This window comes from Larus michahellis, chromosome 6, assembly GCF_964199755.1.
Source record: "Larus michahellis chromosome 6, bLarMic1.1, whole genome shotgun sequence".
NCBI lineage: Eukaryota > Metazoa > Chordata > Aves > Charadriiformes > Laridae > Larus > Larus michahellis.
In genome coordinates this window covers 47909301-47934028 of record NC_133901.1, presented here as the reverse complement: position 1 = coordinate 47934028, position 24728 = coordinate 47909301, and the positions used below count along the sequence as shown (strand labels likewise).

General features: G+C 38.8%; 1 long non-coding RNA gene across 11 annotated transcripts in view; it reads left to right on the top strand.

Moving 5' to 3' along the window:
* The window catches only part of LOC141745052 (uncharacterized), a 73096-nt gene extending 50466 nt beyond the window's left edge, over positions 1–22630 (top strand). For all 11 annotated transcript variants that reach the window (XR_012587655.1, XR_012587656.1, XR_012587653.1 and 8 more), the window contains 3 exons: positions 18022–18151; positions 19192–19391; positions 21742–22630. This is a non-coding gene — a long non-coding RNA (uncharacterized LOC141745052). The remainder of the gene's footprint in view (positions 1–18021; positions 18152–19191; positions 19392–21741) is intronic.
* Positions 22631–24728: the final 2098 nt, after the last annotated feature.

Here is a 24728-nt window from a genome sequence, read left to right as displayed (position 1 = left end):
AAGCTTATGCAAGTAAGCTAACAGATAGCAACCTACCACCAGTAGTGCTACAAGATATTATTGCTATTGGAGGAATCCTATGGGTTCCCTGCTGTAACTGCTAGAAAGTATACGCCAATGTCTGTTGTGAGAAAGAACCCTCCATGGAGTTCATTTTAATTATTTTATTATTTGAATTGTGAAGTCATGATTAATAAGTCTTCACTGAAAACAGAATGTGTTTGTGGTTTGTTTTTTTTTCACATTTCTAAACGTGTAATACTTTGCACTGGTTTTACTTGTTCCATTGATAAGGAAATACTTGAACCATAAGGTCCTGAAAACTGTGTCAGATACCTCTTCTGAGTGTAAGTTAATATTTATTTTATTGCCTCTGATGTCTAGAATGAGCGATTCTGTATTTAGACAGAAACTAATACAATTTCTGGACATCTAAATCTATCCCACTCATGCGTTTTGACAGCATGGACACAGTCTCACCTGGAGCTGATGCAGTGGGAACTCCAACCATATTCTCTATCCACGGCTCAGAACTCTGAAATAGAGATGCTGTAAGGAAAAGAGATAGAATGAAGTTCTGATAAGTAGTATCTCCAGAATGGCAGAAGGAACAGTTATAGGACTTCCTGTGATAGCAAATTGAGACTAGTGAGAATACTGGTCTCTGTACTAGACACTGTAGGCAGACGAATTCAGTCAAGTTTTTAAACTTTACAAGAAAAGTATATGGAGTCCCTTGGCAATGACCCTAAAGAACTTCCATCTTTCCTTCAAGCAACTCAAAGCAAGTTTCCTTGACAGGTAGCAACTGCTGAAATAGCAATCAAAGCTTTCTTGGCTCAAAGCCTCTGCTTCATGAACTTCAGTACCATGAAACACAAAGAATGGGCCAGACAAAATTGGCAGGACACTGAGTCCAGAGACCACTACAGACTTTGTGCTAGATTTTATGGGTCCTGGTCACACAAAATCAAACAAACCAGAACCGAATTAAGTGCTTCCTGAAGTTGAAGGTCAGAAGATGTGGCTTTACATGTCATCTGTTATACCAGTGCAGCTGGATGGAGAAGCCTGTATGCTAATCAACTGCTATGTGCTTCCGCTGTGACATTCCCTCACATGTAGCATGAATTGGCAACCTAAGACCACCAACCTTTCAAATGGTTCAGGTGGCTGTCTCAGCCCTGAATTGATGAAGAAGTTGTGGAGTCTGCCAGTTCCCTAACAAAGTAACAAAGGCAATCCTCACTTCCATGCTCAGTGGGATGTCTATGTCAAATATCACGTGCAATGAATAAGCAATAAGCCCAATAGAGCTTTCCATCAATATCCTTTTCCTTGGTTCAGCACTCATTGACATTTCTCCCATGTTTACTTGAATAATCTGTTACCTTTTGTCATCTTTATTGGTATGAACCCAGACACCGTGTAGAGAAGATGCCAGGTGAAAAAAGACATCTGTAAAGACAAGACCATTGACAAGTTTCATCAAACTGATCAGTCCAAACTGCATTAACTCTGTTGTGTGAATTCTGTCTGAGCAGCACAGTTCAATCCTAGAAACCGTTCACTAGAAACAGAAGACAGATGACTATCCAGGCAAACACTGCTTATGCCAGGTGGCAAACTAGAAGAAGAAGCTGGTGATCTGTGCAAGGAGTGCATTCTTTTGTTCAACAACAAACATTCATACAGAAAAGCCTATAAATAGGTTTGACCTTTCCAAATTTGAAAATAAATTTCAATTCTGTAGACATTAAATAGAGGCATTTGCATAGGAGCAAATCTGTTTTACTAAAGGTAATGAATAAACATGCTTTTTTTCATCATCAAGAGTATTTAATCTCTAAGATATTAATTTTTGAAAACAATTCTTTTTTTTTTTACTCAAATCGTATTGTAGAATACCAATGCTTGTGGCTTTGGACAAGTTTATTATAAACTTCTGTAAAAAAGAACAAGAAAGAAACAGATTCCTGAATGTATTTTGCAGCAATTGCAAACATTTATTGTATTCATTAAACATTTATTAACATTCATTAAATACCCTTGCTGGAATATTAGTCACCATCAAGAAGTACTATGCTGACTGTGTGTACTGATAGTTGGAAATTTTACCTCTAGATAGATTATAGAGATTACAGTAGGTTTGCCTTATTTTTCTCATCAAAATACACTGATATGAATAAATTTCTATAACTCTGGTAACCTGTGAAAGGAAACTGCATTTCAGATCTCTGGGACCATTCTCTAGTTCTGCATCACTGCGAAAGTTTCATGGAGGATTTTTTAGGCTGATTGACAGGGCATACATAAGAACAGTAGCAAGTGTAATAAGAAGGGGTGCTCTCAGGTTCTTGCTGAGGCAGAATGGTCATGAAGGAACAGATCTTGGTCCACCTGGATGTCTTCTTTGGCTTAGCAATGGTGGAGCCAAAATACTGACAAGCAACAGCCAGCCTGCATAGGCATAAAATGTCAGCTGTTTTAGATGATAATTTGCTTTTTCTAATTTGCACTGGAAAAAAAGCAATGCTTCACTGAGGAAAATATATAATAAAATTCAGTTTGACAAGGGTCATCCTGGGGCAGAACCCCTACTCTAAACTTTCAGTCCTACTTTACATTCATTTCTTATATATCTACAATTAATATACCTTCTTGTGGCTCCCAGGTTACCACCTTGTAGGACTATCAAGAAAAAAGACTATTTTTGCCCCATTGGGTTTGATGTAACTGTGCAAATGTACAGTGTTTCTTTTTGCAGTCATTCATCTCCTGCCATAGCAGTCATATTGATCTGATCGGTTGGAGAAATCATCAAAAATTTTCTCTCCCTCCAGGAAACAAAAAATTTAACAGATCTAACATTGTTCCTATTTAGTGATGACATTGTCAGAGACCTTTTTGTTTTGGACTTGAAACAGAGCATATGCTACACAGTACATACAATGGCCTAATGACGAGTCTTTTCTATTAATGACAACTTAAATATGAAAGAGTTGAAGGACTCTGGAGGGCTGGAGTACCTCTCCTGTGAAGATAGGCTGAGAGAGTTGGGGGTTTTCAGCCTGGAGAAGAGAGGCTCCAGGGAGACCTTGTAGCAGCCTTCCAGTTCTTAAAGGGGGGCTTACAGGAAAGATGGGGAGGCACTCTTTATCAGGGCATGTAGTGATAGGATGAGGGGTAACAGTTTTAAACTGAAAGGAGGTAAATTCAGATTAGATATTGGGAAGAAATTCTTTACTGTGACAGTGGTGAGGCATTGGAACAGGCTGCCCAGAGAAGCTGTGGATGCCCCATCCCTGGAAGTGTTCAAGGCCAGGCTGGGTGGGGCTTTGAGCAACCTGGTCTAGAGGGAGGCGTCCCTGCCCATGGCAGGGGGGTTGGAACTACATCATCTTTAAGGTCACTTTGAACTCTAACCGTTCTGTGGTTCTATGACTTTCTGACCCAAAAGAGGGCAGAAATTTTACAGTTTGAGAAATCTACATTTTAATAATCCTCTACTTTGAAAGGCAGAGGTCCTTTAATGGCTGATTTTAATTAAAAAAAGACTTCTACTTATAACTTTATTAATTTTCCCTTTTAACACACCTCCTTTTGCAGTATAAGATCTTTTTAATGACAATAAAACATATGCAATGTTTATGATCTGATTTAATGCCATTTTAAAATGAGAAAGTTATTAAAACATGAATCATGTTGCAGCTAATAAAAAAAGAGAGGAATCACAGGAGTAAAGGCCCAGTCAGAAAGTTGTGGATTTTTAATGAATTATTACTTTCTAATGAAGAAATATTTATTGTGTGATGCTATTAAAGGAACCATAGGAACTAATCTTTTAGTTCTTTACCATGGCCTATATGCAAGGAAAGAAATTCAGACTAGATGCATACAGTACATTGGACTCTGCATTTGAGTCTTACATAAAAACTGTATCTCAAAATGTTTCAAGGAACTGAATACAATTCAACTAATTGACTGCAATGCAATGAGTTGCCAATTAATAAATTGCCATTTGTGCATACAGTTGATAGAACATTTAATGAGGTGATATCTAAGCAGTAGGTGCAGTGATACACAGCACACCTGTGAGAGTAGCCACCCCTAGTCTGAGGTTTGAAAGCCATGGGGAGAGACTCTGGGGCATGTGGGTGGAGCAAGGAGGAGAGAAATATGGGAAGCTGAAGTAGCTAAGAATCCTTTGAACTAACTCTCATCATTTTTGTAGCTTTAGTTGATATCAGGAGGTGTCAGCATTGGCACCAGTACAGAAAAACTAATAAGGGGAAAGAAGGAAGGGTGTGTAACAAGAGGGAAAGAAGGAAATGGTTGTGGGTTTGTTGTTGGTTGGTTTTTTTTTGTTTGTTTATGTATAGGTCCATCAAAACCTGGCAGCCTGCAGTGATGGGAAAGATACATAATATGATAAAGCTTTGTAACCAACATGTGTGATTGAACAAACCAATGAAGAGATAACATTTGAAAGCTTTACAGCTTGGAAAGCTGTTAGCAAGCTGGTGTCCCCTTCATCATTTTTAATTTTACTTTTACTGCCCTTCATTTGCTTTGACGGGTTGATGTTGCCATGGTGCAGTTGAAATTCTCATAAAAGTGCTGTTACCCTTTCAAGATGGCTATTTTTTCCTAGGGTTTATACCACATTTTATAGTTATGTCAGAAGGTTTACTTGGTTTATGAATTCTCCAAGCTCTGAGACTGCTCTAAAAACTCTGGGTTGCAGTTCAGTTTTTGCCTTTTAATTTGTGAGATTTAACAACCACTACATCAGTGTGTTACATCCCTACATAATTATAAAACTCATTTTAAATGTATGCTTTTGTTAATAAGGGTAAATAAAATTTCAGCTTGTCCCTCACCTCTTTGATCTGTAGTTTCTTTAACGAAAGAAAGAAAGCAGCACATTTTTTCCAACTAAAGCTATGTGGTTCCTCTTTATACTAATCCCCCAACTTTTAAATGATTTATCTCATGTAGCAAAATAATTTTTAAAAGTCTTTCTACTCCCTATGAAATACCATACCCAGTGTTCATAGAGATACTCTCATGCTTGCAGTGGAAGTTGATTCATGTCAGATGTGAATTGGTCCCATGGCGCTTTTGCAATCACAATTAATTTCCCCTTTGCTTGCTCTGTAGCAATTCAGGTTGAGAATCTATGGAGTGAAACTCTTGTCAATGGTGTTATGAGTTAAACTTTTTGCAAGCTGTTTTTTAAAATGAATGTACACGTTTTGATAAACCTGAAAGCCTGTTAGTCATTAAGAACAGTGCTACGTGACCCCTACTCAGTGTGAACAGCAGACAAACTTCACCACTTGAGTGGAATTTTGGGGTGGGAGAGGATGGAAAGGGCAAGAAGAGACTTTTCTAGACTTTACACTAAAGTCTAGAAAAGTTGTTCAGGAAAGATATGCCCTGTAAGGACAGCTGGTGAGATTAATTCATTAATTACCATCACTGTTATTGTTTTGGAGGAAAAATTTCATTTAATAAATGCACTGTAACTGGCTTTCATAACTGGTGCTAAAGGAAGGAAGGAAAGTTTCAAACACAACTCTGTTGAATTGGTATTTGTCACCTTCAACAGAATTAGAAGAAAAATCAGAAGCTCCCATTTTGCTGTCTCTTCCAAAAAGCCCTCCTGTAAGGCTCTGGGAAAGATATTAAGGATTGTCGTTAAAGGCAGCACAAACTAATCCAGAAATGAATGCAAGTTGCACCTGGACATAACTTTTGAATAATCAAAATTTTCAACCTGCTCAGACCTGGTTTAGTCCCATTTGTGGCACTACCATAAACTTAAATGAGCAAACAATGTTTAAGTGTCAAATAAGGGGCAACAAGCAAACAGAGTAAGATGCAGAACTGGCGTCTTACTACTACAGGTAGTATCAGATACATCAATTCTTACAAGTAAGTACCTTGCTGGAACAATGTGGTGAAAAGCAAAAATTAGGCATAATTTCAAGATGCTGTGAAGAAAAACTAAATAAAATCTCGGATATTTACACGTCAGGAGACTTACACTCTCTAACGTGTAGTCCCGCTCTAATAGGAACAGCTATTATTAGTGCCTTTCACAGCTTTGCTTTTATTTCCTTCCATTTACTTGTTTTATGCTGTAGTGTGGTGACCGGTACTTTCATATATATACTGTATTTGTGCATAGCACAAGGAGTGTTTCCTGACATATGACTGAGTTATATCCTCTAAGCAATAGAAGAACTCAGCTAGTTTTTCTGGATTTATTATGCACTGAAGTAGCTTCCCCCAAATTTGAATGAACATTTAAAACTCTGGAATTTAGAAGAAAGCTTGTCTTTGAAAAACAGATTAGAAAAGTTGCATCTAGGTATATGAGTTCTCCAGCTATAAATTTGATCAGGTCATCTGAATAAGGAACTTTTATTTGCTCCTGTTTGCAGTTGTAATTTATGGAGGACTGAAAGGGAAGTGAAAAACAAATGTTCTTGATTCAAAGGTATTGTTACAGCATGAAGTGGATTTTTTTTCTCCTAAGTTAATGGGTTTGTTTCCATCACCCTTGCCAAAGTCCCGTGCAGCTCTATATTGTTATTTTATTTTAGCTGAATGACAGTTTAAATGTCAATGTAATCATGATCTGTCCTTAAAACTGTATCATTTTGTTTTGGTCTCTTGTTAAATACTTTCCTCTTTAATTGCCTTTTCATTCAACCAGAAGACTTATAACGGCATCCACAGCACAGCTGAAAAACAATTCATTGTATCAGTCACAGACTCTCATAATGGAGTACCTTAATAAGAGCAAGTTCTGTACTTCTTGAAGGCACAAGATAAATTAGGTTCATAGTCCATTATTTGAACAAGGGTATCTGACTTATGGCAAATCTATCTGAAAGAGTATTGTAGAATTGTATTTTATCTTTAAGAAATGTGTTTTCTAAAAGTAAGATATTTACTTCTGTTGCAGTAAAGGCTTTAAACAGAAGAATTTCTCTCTAATGTTTGTTGAATCATACTAGAATGATGAGGTAGAACAGAGCCATACATCAAACAACCAATGTGAAAAACTTAGTGTTGTATTTTATTTCAGGAGGGAAGGCTGAGCACAGAATGCCCAATGGTTTTGCCAAGAGCACACTTTCTCTTCCTTATTTACCAAGCTATATATACAATGAAGAAGGTGTCAGCACTCTTAAACTTCTTCTACTGCTGAAATTTACGGATGAGTACATTTACTTTTTCTTTTGCAAAGAACATCACAACGCCAGTGCTGGAGACTGCATTTTTCTAGGTCTGTAGAACAGCTATAATGCAAAGAGAAACAAGGCCGTTGTTTGGTGGTTTTTGTTGTCTTTTTTTCTGTAGATGCCCTATCAGTTTGTCTTCTTCGTCAAGTAGACAGCTGAGAATGGGTGAAAAGAGAACTCTGGCTTCTTCCCAAGCCTATTTTTGGGGGCTTTTTCTTGCTGTGTAGTAACAAGTACGACAGGTAGTATTTACTCCAGTGGCCATTTTCTAATGAAGAGTCTTCTACCTTATGCATTGACCTGACACTTCTTAGTGTGTCTGTCAGGCATCATCAGACAACCACTGGGTTTTATTATGACCTGGACAGGATTCAGACTTACAGTTTAACATCTGAGAAATGCTATAATGCACTGAAATGTCCTGTACAAGTTAGTTTGGTTTTGGCTCAAATAACAGTCAGATTCAATCTCCTCATGTAAACACTTGCTCCTAATCTTTACCAGAAGTGTCAAGAAGTCAGCCAGTCCTTTCTTGATATATCTTGGTCCACAACTAGGATACAAATAAGATTTGAGGCAATCAGGTACTCATATACAAAGTTTTTTAAGGTACAAATGGAAGAGACTTGCTGTGTTTTTTGATCCTGTCCCTATCAACCCCTTCATTCAACTGCCTCAATGTCCTTCATTGGCGTTTTGAACTCCTGTGTACATTTCACTTAGAATAAATAGATGAGATGTCAGGTAAAAAAATGTGTTTATTGTAAGCATGTAGCTCTCCATTCTTGCTATGTTATGTACCACTGTAATTCTGTGTACAATTTTACTATCTAAATACTGAGCCAATGAACTGTGCTCAGTCACTCATCATCTCCTTGGTCCTAGTGAGAAGGCATTCTGCAGACTGACTGCCAAGTCAGTGAGGTAAAGTGGAGATTTAGGAACAAAAGCAAGGTGAGTCAGTAAACCCTGGCTGCAAATGGGTCTGCTAGCAGTAGGATTTCATAACCATCACACCGTTAGCAGGAGTTAAGTTCGGTGGTGCAGTTTCTCCCTGTCATGGATACAGAATGCCTACCTAACCAGGTGGAGATAATGGACCGTATGAGTCCTTCTGGTAAAGCAGCTTTGGTTCAGAGTAGCAGATATGTGATGTTGTAGGCATTTACAGTGATTATTGGAAAATCTGCAATAGAAATGGTATATGTGGAAGCAGGGAACGGGAAGACTGAGAAAAGCCTTACAGTTATTGGGTGCCTTTCTCCTCTTTCTCTCTGGAATAAGGAAACAGAGTTCACCTCTTTCCTAAATACTGGTCCAGATGCTATGCTGCTATCACACCTGCAACTTTGTGCTCCGTTTCCTTTGAGTTGCAGATACAGACTTCTGGCTAAAGGATCTGTAAGTGAAATTAGGAGGGCTTTGAATCCATGTATAATTATTGCTGTTATTGCAAGACATCTGACATTTAAAACTTAAGTTTATGAAGCCACTTTGGGAACAGGCTTCCTGAGTTGTGAGAATAATTAACTCCTTCCTGTCTGGAGACTTTTGATTTGCATGTGGCACTCCTCCCTCTAGTATTCCTCTATGCTTTGAGTGCCTCCTGGGTCAATCTGTCTGTCTTATGTGTGCTTTCCACTGGTTTAGGATGGCAATAACCAGCTAACACATCTCCTGGGTGTTGGTGCTTCAACGTGTGGGACTCTCCTGTAATGGAGACTTTCAGTAAGTTCAGCTTTCTGGCTTCTAAAAATATATTTCTATCAATCAACCAAGATTTCGAGTGAAGTTCTGGACTGTCCCATTTCCTGGGGAGAGAGATGCATCTTAGTCTGTACAAACTAAAATAAACATGGTATGTGGGGTGGAAAATGGCTTTCTGAAGAGATTTTGATGCCTGATGCATTGCAGCATGAGGAACAAACAGGTCTAGAACATAACTATTAGATACATCACGGTCTGTAGTTACAATAATGAGTTTGTCTGTAAGGTACATGGGAAATTTCATGGACAACCCTCTTGAATATGCCAGTAAAAACAGTTTCTAAGATGCGAGAGAGATCTCCATAAAGATTACTGCCTAATGTCTAGCACTTTGAGACATTCCAGTAGGAGTACTACTTTTATTAGACTTTCATTAAGTTTACTCATGGTGATAGAGACTCTTTCCATAATGTGGAAATTTTACCAGAACCTCTTATAATTTTGAGTGTTTATTGTTACTTTTTGAGTAACCCCTTTCTCAGAAGGGACTGAGAGGCCTGTTTTTTTAGCACGTTTATATACTGACAAGTTTAGTGGATCTGTGATGTCTTTGACATGACATTACTTCTGCAACTGAATATTTTACAATACTAAAACTTCTACTGGCATCCAATATCAATCATGTGATTCAACATAGAAGAAAATATGTGGTATCATGATGGGAACAGAGGCAATATTATTGCTGGAAAAAATATTCTCTGGGAAAAAAAAATCACTAGTGTTGATTTTCCTTCAAAAACTTAACAAATAAAGCATTGTATTTGCCATATTGATGATATAGACCTCATCTTATGCTTTAATAGCATCCTGTTGACCTCAGTCATATTAATTGAATGCCTCTGTATCATAAATGGCAAGATTAGGATGACAGAACAGTTGAACATAGGGTCAGCTCTGCTGGATCTAGCCTTCTATTTCATGTGCACGTGGATGCTAATGTAGTGGGCCTGTGATCTGGAGGTTTATAAGCTGGAAATAACAATACTAGATAGTGTTTGCTTGTTTGCCTAAAATATATGCTTCACGGGGTTGGGGCAGTGATAGAGATTTTTGGGATGATCAGTGTTCAGAGTACGAATGTTTGTTTTGCACAATTTTGCTAGGCTGCTCTAAATGAAGGATAGGTTAGTCCAAACAGTAAATACAAGGAAATTGTCTTGTTTCATTTCTGAATCCAAAGTTATTACATTTCTGCATCCTGGAATAGTAATTTTGTTCTCAGCTTTTCCTCTCCAGCCTCTATTGTATTTTGAAGTGTCCATGCCTGGCTTTATATCCAGGGCTTCCTAAGATTGGAGTTTGGGGATCCTGGGAATGTGTTTCTGGTGAAGATTTTTTTCTTGAAGGAAATTTATCATGAATAGCTGGGTGGATTCTGGTGCAGCTGAAGTGTCTGATACCAAGGCAAATGACACTGCTTGAAAATGATGGCCATGAAATGCAAGTACATTGCAAATCACTCAGCTGCACAGTCCTGGAATAAGAGCACTGCAGAGCTGATGTATGGACTGATGTTGCCATTTAATGTGGTTTCCCAGCAAACCTTTCATAAAATTCATGACTGTAGCTGACCTCTGTTACTGTGTTCCTCTTAGGGGAAAAAAAAAAAGGCTATAACCCAGCTCTCTACAGCAGTGCACTGAAAAGTGATGTGTGATGTGAAGCAAGGTGAGGGGAATCATGTTCACTTCACCACAGACGCTAGAGGTGAGCCGGTAGTCAAACAGTTGATTAAATGTCACAGCATATTCGACAGTATTCCAGACTGACAAGGTCCTATTCTGACCAGCTTCAAACTAGGAGACTGATTCAAATCACATTTTCTACCAGCTTTACTCCACTGCCAATGCTGCTTTACACCTATGAAAGTAAAAGCAGAATCAGCCGTCAGCTGCCAGCAGGAAACACGCGGCTTCTTTATGTTATTATTACCACAAAATACAAGACAAGACACTGCTTACAGTATTTTGCTCTTGTATTAGATATAGTTATTCAGCTTCTGATTTATGCATGGCTGTGAGTGCTGATGTTTCCTGAAATTAGCAATTCTGGTCTGTCCTAGAAAGTCTTGGCTTCTTGCGTAAAGGCTGGTGTACTGTTTATCAGTTCCACTATAGCTTACAGTCAAGGGACAGCTGCCGATCTTGTATGTTAAGTTAATGAATGACAAAGCAAGCTGAATCTGAGGCAAAAGGACTGGCTGATGTGGTATCGTGGTTTTACCCCAGCCAGCAGCTAGGACCACACAGCCGCTTGCTCCCCTCACCGCCCCCCGCCCCCCCCGGAAAGGTAGGGAGAAAAGCAGGGGGAAAAAAACCCTTATGGGTTGAGGTAAAGACAGTTTATGTAACAGTAACGGAGAAGAAGAAGAAGAATAGTAAAAGAATATGCAAAATAAAGTGATACAACACAAGTTACTCTCACCACCCAATGATCAGTTGCCCAACCCGTCCCGAGCAGCAATCACAGATTCCTGTCCCCTAGCCAACCCTCATTTATATACTGACCATAACTTCTATGGTATGGAATATTCCTTTGGCTGGCTGGTCCTGTCTGTGCTCCGTCTCAGACTCTATGGTAAACTGAAAAAGTCCTTGACTAATGTAAACATTACTTAGCAACAACTAAAACGCTATGTGTTATCAACATTATTCTCGTACTAAATCCAAATGTAGCAGCTACTAGAAAGAAAATGAACTCAATCCAAGCTGAAACCAGGACGCTTAGTCATGTCTGATCCACCTCCAGCGAGCATGTAAAGCAGTGCAGATGGGGGAAAATGTAATAGCTAGAGGTGCTCAGGTTCCATGAAAATGCAAAAAGATGCAAAGAGTATCTAGTTAGACAGATGGCATATAGAAAGGGGAGGGGAGACAGATGCTGAAGAAGCACTTGTTTTCTTCCTTCCTCTGTGCAAAATGGTAAAGCAAAATCCACCTCTCATTCCTACTTTCCTGTCTCTCAACTTCCCACCCTCCTCAGTGTACATCTTTAAATTCTGAAAGCTGAGAAGGCATAGTCTTTCATATGTAAGGTGTTTCCCATATTTTGGGAAATGTAAAATTAACAGCTACCAGTGCACAACATTGTCACTATCATTGAATAAAAATAACTTAGCCATTCCATTCCCTCAGATCAAATTAATAAACAAATGTGAGCATAATGCTTTTGTCCGCATGTGAATCTCTACCCTCCTGATGAAAATGATTTGTGAATACAAATTGAAGATACTGTGCATCTCCTAATCACCTGTGTGATCTTGAGACCCACACTATCTATCAGCAGAGCATGCCATGTTGTATTTGCTTCTCTAGGAGGGTGATGTATTAGTCCTTAAAGGTCTGTGGCACAGTTGAGAGCAATTGCTTTCTTCTCCCTAACTCCACCTTGTCTCTTCCAGTGCGTGTGTGTGTGCATGATGAGGGAGGTAAGGTAGGAAAAAGATGTAGAAAAGAGAATGTTTCCTTAGAGGAAAGGAATATCTCCTGTTCTAGTTCAGTCATGAGGAGTTAATGATGTAGGGTTTGCTTATTGAACAATATGCACAAAGTCTTTTCAGAATAGTTACCAAAACTGTTCTCCCCAGTTGTGATTTGGTAATATGAGGTGGCAACTGCAAGTCAGAGCTTCCATTGCATTTCTGGCCCAAACAAGCTGTATGTATAGTAATACAGTGCAATAGTGTAAAAAAATTTACAATATAATTAATTTTTTTTATTCTACTTCTGTCTGGGCTATATAGTCCCTGTCTGTTGTTTTATTTACTCCATAGCTATTCTCGTTTTGTAGCTATTTCCTTTAGCTTGTAGCTCTAAGGTCAGTCTAAGGACAAGATGTTCCTTCCAGAGATGAGTTGTGAACAGTAACAAGTAGGCTGTGTAAATGCTTCTTTTTTTCTGTGTCATTCTGAAAACCTAGCTGAGGGGAAAAAAAAAAAATCCTTCAACTCAGGATTTAGGTCCTAAATTCAGATTTTGAGGTTCACATCATTCCTTTGATGCCTCTGAGTAAATGACAACAGAATAATTACAAGGTCATCCAAAGCCATGGCCACATAAGTTATAATTCTCCAGGTTGAGACTGGGTTTTGTTGCCACTAAAATGTATGGGACAGAATTAATAATTTTTTTTTCTATTTTGCTAGATTTCTTTTTTTTTCAATTATTTCAGTCATTGTTTCTATTTTTAAAATAATGTCTTGATTCATAAACAATGCTACAGACATTGCATCATGCTGGAATCATCTGTACTCTTCTAGAACATTAATACAAGTGTAATAGTTATGATTACCATTCTAAATATTTCCTCTGTGCGGGCAGAGGATTATAACATCCATCCAGAACAATTGATTAATAGAAATGGAAACAGTAGTGGCACCACACTCAGCTCCTCTTTCTATTTCTTCTTCCGGACAATATAAATGGGTTGGTAGTGCTAAATGCCTTCATTCATAAGTGAGTACAATAAAGATTAGTCTTTAATTATTTCTGGCATATGTCCTTTAAATTCAAAGCCTGTAAATCGCAATGGGCAAAGGGTAATACGTCTTAACAGGTTACACCTCCCAAAGGATTTGTTGATTGACATCAAAATTGTTTCCCCTCCCTCTCTTCTGACTGACAGAATGGCAGGTGTGAAGTGATGGCAGTGTGCTGTAATAATGTGTCAAAAGACCTTAAATCAAGACTAATGTGGCTTCAATGATAAGCTCCCAAACGTTTATATGGCAGAAAATGGAACTGTAGGGCAGATTCATCTTGGGACTATTATATCTTTGCACTTTCTAAAAGCGCTTTTTAGTTAGGGTCCTTGGATGATTACGGGGCAGAGGTTTTAGAAGTATTTCTTCTTACAAAGTCATAGTGAGGAGAAAAACGTTTCTATGCTTACTACTGTGAAGTGAAGGACTTGCATCTAGTGGGGTTTTTGCACAGTGATCTTTTAATATAAACGTAGTCCAGAACCTGAAATAGATAAAAATATACTTGTTTCAGCAGCTACTAATGGTCACTTCTTTGAACAAAACTCAACGTTTAATGCTTGAAGAAACAGTAGAAAGGCAGTGACCATAAATAAGGGTGAATACACAGACAGACAGTTTAACGTAAGCCACTTCTTACGTGCAGTTTGTACAGAAGCTCCTGATCTACAGGAAAACAGAACTCACAGTCAGAAGGATGGTTGGTCATTAAATCTCTATTTTATTCCACAAGAGTGAGTCTTCGCATGCATAAATATAAAAAGTGAACAAAATTGCACAGAAGCTGCTGAAGTCCAGTGAAAATGTGATAGAAAAAACCCCAGAGACTCTGTGTACGGAGTCCAGCAATGGTCTGAATTCTGACCTAAAGGGCAGACAGATGTTCTCTGACCTTCCCACAGTTTCAGATCAGGGCCTTTTTCTTCAATTTCTGTATTAAAAGCTACTTGAGTGGAGTACTTCGGAGTACCAAATTCGAATTTTTGTGTGCAAAAATGAAAATGCTTTTATGTGTTGTTACAATGTCTCTCAAGGCAAAAGATTTTGAAATTTTTTACACAAGTTTAGCCAGAATGTTATGAGTTTTAATGAGGAGAAAATGGCAGTCATGTTGATTATTTCTCTTCTTTGGAAAGCAATTTTTGTACATTAAAACTGTAGGGCATTTTAAGATAATCGTTATCCAGAGAACTTAATGCTGAAAATGTATACAAAAACTGCAATTGAATTTTTGGCATTGTCTATATAAGGAAAAGCTTTTCTGTATTAAAAAAAGCAAAGGTATATATTATTTATATAAACAAACAGGAAAATTGTTTTATGATAGGTAAAAGGCATGGCCGTGGGAAGACAGAAATTTTTCCCTTTAAGTTTACTTCTCAGCATTTACACAGGATTCTAACGATGGATGGAAAACCACCACTGTTTAACAAATGGTGTGAGAGCTGATATTGAAATGTGCTGGCCAGCACAATCCAGTTTGAACTGAATGAGTAATACTGTACCAATGTGGGGAGTGTATGAAGGTTAGATTAGAAACTGAGTACGAACACCAAACAGAGGCAAATTATTGCTTTGCCTTAGATAATGTTCACTACGGGTAAGAGATGAACCATGTTGGCAGGGCGGGTGGGAGAAACTTCCAATAATTCCTCGTGTGCCATTCCTTACCTGTGAGAAAACAGAGGTTTTAGGTTATATCAAGGCTTTCTAAAGAAATTAACCTGAAGATAAAAAAATTTAAGATCTTTACTTAATGCCTTTATGTGTGGCCTCTTGTTTCAAGCTCAATCTGCTCGGTGACCATTAGCTAGGACGAGAGGTGCAGGAGGGCAAATCTTCATGGAGAATTCCAAGGAATTTTGTACTTCCTTGGAGACAGGATTGTTCAAGGGTGTTTCCCAGCAGGTCTGTATGTAAATCTTGTAATTAGTTCTCAGCATTATGATGACAGATACTGGAAAGAAAGAAGGCCTTGTATAATAACACTGCATTCTGTGTCAGAAAAAACCCTTGCCACTCTGTGTTTTCTGGAAATGCCCCGAAAAGACCTCTGTTGCAACTCCAACTGCCTGCTTTGGTACTTATTCCTGATGAAAGAGGTATAAAAAAATCAGGATAGAAGGCAAGCCAACTTAGGGAAAAATGAAATAAATAAAATAAAGTAAAATAAAGTAACGAAACAAAAGGAAATACAAGACACTCTATTTACATTACAATTGCAGGTCAGTTTAAGGAAAAATATTACTCCCAAAAATTCTTGCTGACTGACTGCAAAGTAATGGTCATGACAACTTTGGAGAAACATGCTCTGTCCACCTTTCAGAGCACAACTGGGAGCTATTTCTGACAGAGGGGAGTCTATGCATAGGACGAGAAAAGAGCTGATTCCAACTTTTATATGGTAACATGAATGCAATTGGACTTCTGGGAGGGGGAGGAGAGGGTCTGTGGTCATGGACATAAACTATCACAAAAGGTGTGAATTAAGCACAAGCAGAATGCAAAATTAAGACTTCATAAAAATTGTTGCATAAATAGGCTGGCTTGAAAACAAAAGTATTAAAAAAAAAACACCCCAAAGCATAATATGTCCTAGTGCTTCCTCAGTACAGCTGACAACTGGTCTAAAAAGTGAAGAAAGTGTTATGTTAACAAAGAACTAAATTTTTTCACTACTGCTGAAGAAGATACATGGAAGCATCTATTTATTTGAAGAAATAAATTGCTTACAAAGACTGAGAATGAAACAGGTGTTCATGTAGCACTAAGCCGTATCTGGCAAGATACAATAGAATACGCATAAGTACTGCCAGATTGACTGCTCCATTTGCATCATCCATCCACAGTTTATCTCCAGTTTTCTTTTCATATTAAAGAAAGATTTAAAGATGACCTCACCCTAAGCTCACAGTGACTCTTTAAATCCCCAGGTTCCCAGCCACAGACTCCACATGTATTTAATTCTTATTTCTTAAAAAGACCAACCCACAATTCCCTCCGCCTTATCCCAAAGCAAGGCCTAACAAGTGAGCTGCCATTGTTCCCTTCCTCCCTCCCTCCTCTACAATCACCCTTTACTAAACCCTCACCCTGAGCTTCATAACTTAAGCTGCTTGCATACCATCGTCCCTAACTTAGGTAACTACTACCGAAAGTGACTCTAACAGTCACACACTTTAAAAGAATCCCAGTCCCTGCTCCAGGGGCCTGCAACTAACTTTTCACTCTATGTTGCTAGTTTCTGTTTTATCTCTTCTATATCAAGCAACTGAATTTCCTCACTTTTTGATAGCCTGTGTGAAATGACATACTAATTTCATTTCATATATCTATATACACACAGCTATATGTATATTTCCCACTGAACATATATATGGTCCACCTTGTTCTGGTTTACCCAGCAGTCAGGAAACAAGTACTGAATGCTGCTTGAAATTTGTTTCCATCGCTGATGAGGGTAAACAGGAACTGGAGGGGTGTCAATCATTCTGCTGTCTCCTACCTATGACAATTTTAAGATAAATAGTTTAAAAGAACCCAACAAATAAAAAGAACAATAGATAATCACTGCAGTTTGCAGTGCACTGTATTTAAATGTACACAGCCTCTTTGTTCCGCCATAAAATTCTTCACCCCAAGGCCCAGTTTCATGGAAGAATTACAGTCCCCTGGCCCATAATCGTGCTCTAGCAAAATCTGATTCACAGTACTAATTTTCAAGTTAGACTGCTCAAATATACCTACAATCAATGAATGACAAGGCCACCAGCACACAAAACAAAGCACACTAACATACGGTCAGCAATTTACATTATATACACTATTCACACGGCCGTACACTGCTATGTGTGTGGACCAGTGTGCTTGGCTGTGGAAGAACATTTCCTTTTCACCATCCAAACACTTAAACTGAAAAATGGGGTTTGAAAACTTTTTCTTGTTTTCAATTCCTTTCCTTTTCTTTATTGTTCTTTATAACTAAGTCCTCCTTACCATGTTTGTGGAATAGCAATAATAATGGGGAAAAAAAAAATCTGTTTAAAATAATTGGCCTTTCTTTTTCCCCAAAGAAGCTTTTTTTTTTCTTTTTTTTTTGCGCGTGTGTGTATGTGTTGTTATTGTCATTTTTTTTTATATAAAACACTGCAAAAACATGCACTATGGTGAAGTCTCAACCTTCCACCCAAGCAGCCATTACAGGAAATGTTTCCATTGGAAACATTGGTAAAATACGACAATATTCCTAAGCCTCATTTTTCCTCTGAAGCATTACTTAACCCTCAGGCAATAAATTTAATCACTGAGGTGAGAAATGGACCCTTTTAATAAGGCTTTTAACTACACATCTTAATGAAACCTAAACAAATGATGTCCCCACCACTATGTTGGTTGCATATGTGTTTATGTATACTATGAAAGCAAAAGAAATATATTTCATACTTGCAGATTTATTGTTCTATGGTAATTTCAAAACAGCACTGGGATATAAACAGACAATTCTTTCTTTTTAAGAACTGCAGTTTGCCGGCTTTCTTCTTTATGTGACTAATGACCACCAGGAAGGGCTTCACAGCAGCTTGGTTTGTTACTAGATCCAGAAAATATGTGGGTTTGCCTACAAGGACAATGTGGGCATTTTAAGGTACGCTTATCTTTATTTGACTTGTTTATTTGTTTGTTTGTTTCTTTCTTTAAAGACAACTCACATCTCTGACCTCTGACGCTGTCTAACCCATGCTGTAGGCTGTGCAAACGGAAATGTCTTACATCCAGGCATTCACTTTGCATTAGTGAAATCCCTGCATGCTACTCTTGTCCACCCTCCTTTCTAATTCTAGTGAATTTTGTGCTTTATAAAATCAGTCTGTTTCAAATATGAATAAATCTGTATGTCAAACCCACCCTCTTCCCCACAAATGCAAATCTGAATATGAAAGTCAGGACCCGTGCACATGCCTAGTTTCTGTATGAGAGCATTCTGCCTATCTGGAGAAGTGATTTGACTTCTCTGTATTGTATTAGACCACTGTCATTAACGACAGAGGTGTCATTTTGATGTGATCTGTGAGGCAGTAGAAGCTTTGAAGTTGAAAGATAGAATAGACATGGATAAATTGTGCTCTGAGTATGCTGCTATTGCACCATTATTGCTGGCAATTATTTCACCAAGTGACATATCTGATAAAAAGTCATCCGCCTTGCTATGGAAAGAAACCACAATTCGCTGAAGGACATGGTAGATCTGTCGATTTTAGAGCCTGACAAAAAGCTCATTAGTTTTGGCCTGATCATTCTGCACCAATCTTGAACTCTTTTGCATTCCGCCCCCCCCCCCCCCCCCCTTGTGTTTTCATTTGGTTTCCTTCCCTGAGATAGCACTTTTGCTTTTCTGTTTTAATGTTTGGCCATTTGCTTTCTCTTCTCCACACCACTTTGCCCACCACACCCCTTCTTAATGAAGTTCTTTATATGCCTCCGCCTTGCCTCACCCTTTCCTTAACTGTCTTGAACAAAGTTTATTTCTTTGTTGGTGTCATAAAATGGGGTTTTAACAAGATGGTTTTTTTTTAATCTGCAGAGCATGTGAAATATAACTTCTCCAAATAAATAGCAACAGATTCCAGGTAATTAAATTTCAGGTTAGTTTTAAGTTAAACATGGAATACAATTTTGTTCCTTCAGCTACGCTCCGTGGGCTGAGTTCTCAAGTGGATTCATATTGTGGGGCTCCACCTAAGCAAAAAAGGGGAAGCACGTAGAGCTACTGCCAAAATTCCCATTCAAATTTATATATATTGATTCCTTGGATGATGATGTCTGTGATGAAGAAAAGGGAACAGGAGCGTGAAATCCTTTAAACAAACTGTGTGATCAAGAAAAAGGTAAATGAAAATACATTTTTAAGTGTGTAGCGTAACAGGGAGAGATAAAAGGCCATAATTTATCATCAGATGTTTTTATCTGACTGGCAAAATAAAAAGCAAGGCAGTGGATGTATAGCAAGAGAACAATTACATGTTAGAGGATGAACCCTATGTACATTAGAAACAAGTTGCTTGTCACATTAAAGAATTCTGTGCAAATCACTCTAAAGCACAAGTTTTGAGGCACAGAGGCATGGAAAGTATAGCAGTATCATAGGTTTTAGAGGTTCTTCCTATTTCTAAGCTGAAGAACAATTTTGTTAGAACACAAGCTCACGTTCTGTGCTTCAATTATTATATTTTCCTGCATAGAGGAGCTGTAAAAGAAGGTGGCCTCAAGCCATCCACCTTATGAAAAGGTCTTTAATCACAGTACATCAGAACTGGTCTTCCATAAAGGGGTCACAGAGTATGTGGGATAGGTTCATCCACCTAAGTCAAGTGTCTCAGATATCCAGTTACATTAGGCTCCCTTCATAGACAATCAAGACTGATAATCATCTTCAAAAGGCAGTTTATGTTAAATAACTGCAGTTTGCTGGGATGAGCATGGTGCCTATGCTTACTAAACATAGTAAAGGTATTATGAAATGAGACAATGGTAGAGTCCATGGAAAGTAACCACAGCATGGTCTGTGAGACTTCGACAAGGCAATAGGTTACTGGCTGATAACATAAGCTTTGCCGAGATTGTGCTACTCAGTCTGAAGGATTTAAATTTTCAGAGTCTTACAGACAGTATTATTTTTGCTCTGAATGAATGGTCTCAGTCTAATCCCTGCCATTATGTCTTCACAGCATTTATAGCCAAGGAACAGGTGATTTAACTGGCTGGAGAGTCTCAGTTCCACTAGGAATAGACCTTTAGGTCAGAGGTGTATTAATGAGAGGACTGCTGGGGTGTGATGCTGATCCTGCAGCCTCCAACAGCACTGAATTGATTACAATGGACTCTATAGAAAAAAACTTCCAGATAATAACTGTGCAAATCATACTGCGGATGCAACTATTATCACGACTGCAAGCACTTTTGTTTCTTTTGGAGAGAGCTGGGGCAGTTGTATCAAAGCCCAGGCCACGTATAAGCTCTCCAGTGGTAACTGTAGAATATCATAATGTTTGAAAGGGACAATAGGAATAAAATTTACATCCATTTCTTCCAGGACTCATATACTGTGCCAGCTGAGGTGGCAAAGATCCTATTTTGTAGAGGGCTTTTCTGACCAGTATTCTACAGATATATCATAGTGGTAGGAAGTAGTAATACAAGTATTAAAACTACCACATACAACTAAGCTACATGTTATTGGGGATAAAACTAGGCACGTTCTGCTGCTACTACTCGGTATTATTTGCATTAGAAAAGCATGTTGTAGTTAAGCATGTCATACCCCGACCCTTTTCGTTCCAAAAGGGATCTGCAGGCATATCTTGGATATTTGTAACAAAGGTGGATGAAAAGCATGGTTTATAACAAGTATAGATTTTCTTACTGTTTATGGAGACAGTTTTGATTTGTTAGTTGCAAGCAAAGGGTGTGAGGCTGATAATTGACTTGAACAAAGAATGTAAACTACAAAGGACAGCAATCCATTACTTAGAGCTTCTACTGCACCCTGCAAGCAGTTGGTTTCATCCTGGCAGAACAATGCTTTTCAGTGTGATTCGAGATGTCAAAGAAGCATTACAAAGCCCAGCCTGCTGATTTCCCTACAAAACACCCTGCAGGCATTCAAGCACACATTAACAGAACTGTTTCTTGAAAGTCCAGCTACAACAAATTGAATCAAATGGCTGTAAGGAGTTTCATTGCTTGGTGCTATGATCTTCCCTGCACAGTCTTTGGACTGAGTCCAAGTACAAGAAAGCATCTGCAGAACCTAAAGTGATGAAGTAATGCATCCTTGCAGAAACTGATCCAACACTGCAGGGGAGGATGACTGCTGAAGCAGTCAGTGAATTTAAAAGGGTTTCTTTGTCACACTTGCCATCCGTGCAAACAACTGAGTTACCCAGCTACCCAAACCTCTACCCAGCTCCAAATCCCCTCTCCAGCTCCACTGTCAGATGTAATTGTCTACATACCTAAACATTTCTTCTTCTTCTCCTTCCTGGTTTCCCAGTCAGTCCATGAGGTTTGAAATAATTTGATTAATTTAATAATATGCTTAGATTTGATTCTGTAAAATGCTGTTTCTCAAGAAGTAATTCATCAGCGTGGGAGACTATATGGTATCCTAACCTGATGACTTTATGGGTTTCCTTAAATTTCACTGTCTTGCACATTTCTATTATTTCTTCATTGCAGCTATGTCTATATACAGGATGATGAAAGGATGGGAGTTCGCATTATCTGACTAGAATATTGCAGAAGAAGCAATGAGGTTTGTGCATTATGAAAAGACAGAAGAGAGATGTCTGATCATGTGCAATTGGGGGATAGGAAATTAATTTTACAGCACACTTCAGAAAGTCTATGAAAAGGAGAAGTTATCTTTGAAGCGATCTCTTCCTCAGTGGGAAAGTATTATATATGTGCAAATCATGGCCTTTCTTGGCTTTAACTGGTATCACCAAAGCAGTGTTTTAAGTAAACCAGTCCTGTTTCCATCACTTCCAAGCATTAAACCACGATGGTATTGGCTTCCATTCAAGCTGTAAGCCTGGCGTGGAAGGCTACCTAATTCAGCCTGCACACATGGATTATGCACCCTACATGTAAAGTCTTTGATCCGTGATAAAACCAATATTTGCTGATTTGTTCTGCACTGTCCATTGAAACAAATGCATTTCAAAATACATATTGTATTGTATCTGACATCTAACTAGAAGAGTTTGCTGGACAACACTTGAATGAGGGAAATGAAATAGATATGTTTACAGTTTCTCAATAATCAGAAGTTTCAAATACAATATACTATTTTACAAGTCTTTAATGTGGTTCGATTTGCAAACCTCTGTGGAGAGTCTAAGAAGACAAAGATGTTGGAAATAAGAGTTTCTTCTTCCAAGCAGGAAAAAAAAGAAGCGGAACTAAGTAAGGTCACACAAAAAAAGTGCTCTGGGGTGTTTATCTCTCTCCAGCACATCCACTGGGACACTTTGAACTCACTCTCCCACTGACTGCAAGGTCTTTTTGACAGAGACTGGAGGTGTCTGCTTACTGGACACTAGTCTCTGGTTGCTGGAAATAAATGAGAAAGTAAAAACCGGCAAACTGCACCCAGAGGTTGATGAATATTATTTGCATAACGGTTGTTCTGCAAATAAGTTATAATAATGTATATGCGTTTTCAGGCCTGGGGAGAGGGGAGGGAGAGTGTTTTTGAAGAGGTCAGTCAAGCACAAATAGCCAGAAATCATGCTTAGGACCTTAGCTGCAGAGACACTACATACTTCAAGTCCTCATAGATAAATAATTAAGGTTTTTTTCTGACTTAACCAAGACTGCACAAAATCTTTGCCGATGAAATCTGTTATGTTATTTCCCATTTTGTTAGGTTTGGACGTTGTTAAGTTATTTGCCCCTGCACTTATTTCCCTGTTTTCTTTCACAGCTAGAGTTTATTAGATACATAATGCCTATTTGGAAGGCTTAGGTCTTCGTGGTAGCTTATGAAGCAGCCAGGCACAGTGAACTCACTTTCTGTATAAAAGAGTAAAGATCACATAGAACCATTACAGAAGACAAAGAAAGTCTGAATATTAATTCAGAGTAATAAAGGCCGGTGTGTGGCAGCACAGTTGTACTTTAAGAATAAGCACTGGCTTCAGAAATGGAGTTCCTTCTTAGAAGGAAGCTATGAGACAGATAAGCGACAGAGGGTAGACATGAGGCTATCACTTTCTATATTTTCTCCTTTTGATGGGGATAGTTGATAGATTTCAGTCCCTCGTCACCATTCTTGAAGAGGATGAGGAGGAAGGGAAGATCCAGGATCAAAACGTGCATAGTTTTATCAAATACCCACCATGAATGCACAACTTCTTTTCTTCTGATGATACACTGTAAAGATTTTCTCACTTGATTTCACTCACGCACATTTCTAATTAGCTAGCTCCTTAGGATGCAATTGCACGATAAAGTCCCTACAGTAGCAAATCCAGGCTAAGAAGGAGCAGGTCCCAGCCATGAAGCCTTTCCCCAGACTCTCCAGGTGTGGTTTTACACGAGAGTGCCAGCAAAGAGTGAGCCAGGTATCAGGCAAGCCCAGCAGAGGGCTCTGGAGGAGAAATCAAGCTGTTGATATGGGCCCCACGTCCACCCACCCTGTGCATGTAGGAAGCATACGGGTAAGTGCCTCACATCCCGCCTTGCTGGGGATAATTCTGGGGCAGCGTGGGTTTTTCCTTCTGTCCACGAGTAACTGTCTCTTGCACTGGAGGACAACAGAGTTCCCACTGGTTTCACTCATGTCCTTTGTCTCCCTGGCACACAGCTTTTGAGGCAATAACATGTCAAGCTTTCTGAGGCTATTCAGATCCTTTATTGCAAGTTTTATCACAGCTCTTGTATACATCTACAAAAGAATAAGGTAGCAGGAGCTGCTGAAATGTCTTCCATTACAATAGCTACATTGCTTCCATCTTCCTCCTTATTCCCTCCTCCCCGGCTTTTTTCTTTTTTTTTTTTTTAACCTCTTCAGGTCATAGAGTGACTTCATGTTCCTGTTTGGAATAGGATCTCCTTGCAGCCAAATACTGTGCCACTGGCAGTCAGTCCCAAGATACTGGAGTCCCTCACGCTCATCAGTTACCCTGCTTTTGCCTTCTGTTATGAATGTAGGACTTGCTGGCCTGGCTGTGCGTGACAGGGTACCTGTCACCACTAAAGGCCTCGCGGTTGCCTCACTGAGAGCAATGCTTCCTCACTGTGCCCTTCCCCTGCCCCAGCTACCTTCCCAAAGGGGAAAAGTCCTTTAGTCAAGTTACAGATGTGGTAAACAGCCGTTTAGTTGAAAGATACATATAGTTCTTTTATGTATATTTATGTACATATAGATAGGCATGTATATGTATGTCTGTAAAAAAAAATACAATACTGCTCTTTAGTACAGAACAACTAAATAACCAAAATGCCCTTCAGTCATATTTACAAAAAAGCAGAGTACAGGTTCTAATGCCCTCTACCAAAACCTTTTGCTACAAAAAGCTTAGTGCTGAGAGCCGTATAATGTATTGCAGAGGAAGAATGATCAAAAGTGTCGTTATGACAAGGCTTAACTTCATGATTAAGAAGGACTGTGTTAGCTCTCGGAGACTCTAGGAGGCAGTCAGCAGCCTAGAGTGCAGGTG